At 50.9% G+C, this 2,969-nt stretch overlaps 1 pseudogene; it reads left to right on the top strand.

Moving 5' to 3' along the window:
• Positions 1-697: 697 nt before the first annotated feature.
• LOC101700342 (differentially expressed in FDCP 8 homolog pseudogene) lies at positions 698-2,280 on the top strand (annotated as a pseudogene).
• Positions 2,281-2,969: the final 689 nt, after the last annotated feature.

The raw sequence follows: 2,969 nt of genomic DNA, 5'->3' as shown, positions 1-2,969 counted from the left end.
TCCATTGAAAGTCTATGCAGCAGAATGAGCCAATATGAGGACAGAATTTCAGATATAGAAGATAAGATTTCAATTACTGACCAGGAAAAGAAAAATTGCTTCAAAATTGTAAGGGAACATGAGAAATAAATCCAGCAGCTGCTAGACAATGCAAAGAAGAATAACATAAGACTGACTGGAGTCAAAGAAGAAACAGGAGAGAGTGCAGATGACATAAAAATTCTCTTCAGAGAAGTAATGGCAGAAAACTTCCCAAGCAGGGGAAAAGAACTTGACATACAGATAAAGTGTGGCATATAGGACTCCAGCTAGCCTTGATCAAAAAAAAAATCTACACATAGGCATATAATTAAGATTCCAGAAACCCAACAGAAGAACAAAGTTCTACAAGGAGTTAGAGAAAAGAAATAAATCACATACAAAGAAAAGCCCATGAGAATCACAGCAGACTTCTCAACACAAACCATCAAGGCAAGAAGAGCTTGGAGTGATGCATTTCAAGCCCTAAAGGAAAACAGCCTCCAACCTAGATTGATGTACTCTGCAAAACTATCCTTACAAATGGATGGAGAAATAAGATACTTTCATGACAAAGCACCTTAGGAACTTCATGAATACCAAATCACCACTTCAAAAAATTTTAGACAGCTCTCGTTACCTTTGCTGCCTGTGTGCACCATGTTGTTTCTGCTCTGCCTTGCCTGTTTGTCGTCCCTGCCTTGGAGTCGGCTGATTATGGAATGAAACACTGAAACCTCTACGAACTGTGCAGAGCCGAGGGGAGGGAGCCAGCCAGTGAGTCGGGTCATTGTAGAGTTTATATTCCAGTGCAGCCTGGAGTCTGGATGTGAGGCCCCGTTCCCACGCATGACCACGTCTTGATGGCTGTAGTGCCCACCCTGAGCACTCTGACCAATGCTGGGAGCTCTGTTAGGAAAGAGGCCCTTCCAGTGGAGGCTGGAAGTAGGACCCAGTTCCAAGAGGTGAGATGCTATGGAATATAATGAGAAGCTGGCCCGGTTCCGGCAAGCCCACCTCAACCCCTTCAACAAGCAGCTTGGGGCAGGGCAGCATGAGCAGGGAGCAGGTCAGGAGGCTCTGGAGATCAGCTCTGAAGAGATCCTGCCTGAGCTGCGCCCTGGGGAGCCTGAGTTCTGCTGCTCTGAGCGTGTGATGGATCCTGGCCTGTCTGAGGACCACTTCTCTCGCCCTGTGGGTCTGTTCCTGGCCTCTGATGTCCAGAAGCTTCAGCAAGCGATTGAGGAATGTAAGCAGGTGATTCTGGAGCTGCCTGAGCAGTCAGAGAGGCAGAAGGATGCTGTGGTGAGGCTCATCCACCTCCGGCTGAAGCTGCAGGAGCTGAAGGACCCCAATGAGGATGAGCCCAATATCCGAGTCCTCCTAGAGCACTGCTTCTACAAGGAGAAGAGCAAAAGTGTCAAGCAGACCTGTGACAAGTGCAACACCATCATCTGGGGCTCATTCAGACCTGGTACACCTGCACAGGCTGCTATTACCGCTGCCACAGCAAGTGCTTGAACCTCATCTCCAAGCCCTGTGTGAGCTCCGAGGTTAGCCACCAGGCCGAGTACGAGCTGAACATCTGCCCCAAGACGGGGCTGGACAGCCAGGATTACCGCTGTGCCAAGTGCCGGGCACCCATCTCTCTGCGGGGCGTGCCCAGTGAGGCCCGACAGTGTGACTACACAGGCCGGTACTACTGCAGCCACTGCCACTGGAACGACCTGGCTGTTATCCCTGCACGCGTCGTGCACAACTGGGACTTCAAGCCGCGCACGGTGTCTCGCTGCAGCATACGCTACCTGGCTCTGATGGTGTTGAGGCCGGTGCTCCGGCTATGGGAGATCAACCCCCTGCTGTTCAACTATGTGGAGGAGCTGGTGGAGATGTGGACGTGCATTTGGGCTGCCTTGGCTGCTCTCTCACCGAGATCCACACGATCTTTACCAAGCATATCAAGCTGGACTGTGAGTGGTGCCAGGCCAAGGGCTTCGTGTGTGAGCTCTGCAGAGAGGGTGATGTGCTGTTCCCATTCGACAGCCACACATCTGTGTGCACAGACTGCTCAGCCGTCTTCCACAGGGATTGCTACTATGACAACTCCACCACGTGCCCCAAGTGTGCCCGGCTCAACTTGAGGAAGCAGTCCTTCTTCCAGGAGCCTGGTCCAGACATGGATGCCTAGACTGCTGAGGAGAGCACCAGCCTGCCTCTCCCCCACCATTGGGCATGCACCCTGCCGGCATTGCCAAAGAAAGTCATTCATTCTGTTCCAGAGACCCTTGGCACATCCCCTGGACAGAAGAGAGGACCATTGTTGCCTGGGTGCTTGCCGACATTTGGGGCAGGTGCCTGTGTGTGCTGCTTTGTGTGATGCAGCCACTATAGAACCCCTTGAGAAGGGTGGCCTGGGTGACTCACCAAGGAAGGGAAGGAGGACTTCTCATCTCCCCATGTCACAGCCCCTGCTCCTCGCCCTGGGCCCTGGGGATGCCCCTGCTCCTGTCCAGGTCACCCTGGCCACTGGTCAGGCTGAGAACCCTGAGGGCTTCAAAGGAGTGATTAATGAGACCTGAGGAAGCATAAAAAAAAAAAATTTTAGACAATATCCTAGGAAGAGACAATGAGGATAATAACCCCAGGAAGCTAAGCAGAATGAACCCATCTGGAGTGACAAGAAATTAAATGTAAAGGAGGAGAACCCAACAAAAAGAAAAAGTCATGACAATGATAAGCCAATACGTTTCACTTATAACCATCAATGTTAATGGTCTCAATTCACCAATCAAAAGAAATAGACTGGGGCCGGGGATTTAGCTCAGTGGTTTTGCTGCCTGCTGCACAAGTGCAAGGACTGGAGTTCAATCCCCGGTCCAAAAAAAAAAAAACCAAATAGACTGGCAGAATGGGTCAAGAAGCAAGATCCAGCCACCATCCCATGCTCCTAG

This window comes from Heterocephalus glaber, unplaced genomic scaffold, assembly GCF_053883595.1.
Source record: "Heterocephalus glaber isolate CG9 unplaced genomic scaffold, H.glaber_assembly_v1.0 deba00001481, whole genome shotgun sequence".
Taxonomy (NCBI): Eukaryota; Metazoa; Chordata; class Mammalia; order Rodentia; family Bathyergidae; genus Heterocephalus; species Heterocephalus glaber.
The sequence above is the reverse complement of the archived record's forward strand: the minus strand, read 5'-3'. Positions and strand labels throughout refer to the sequence as shown.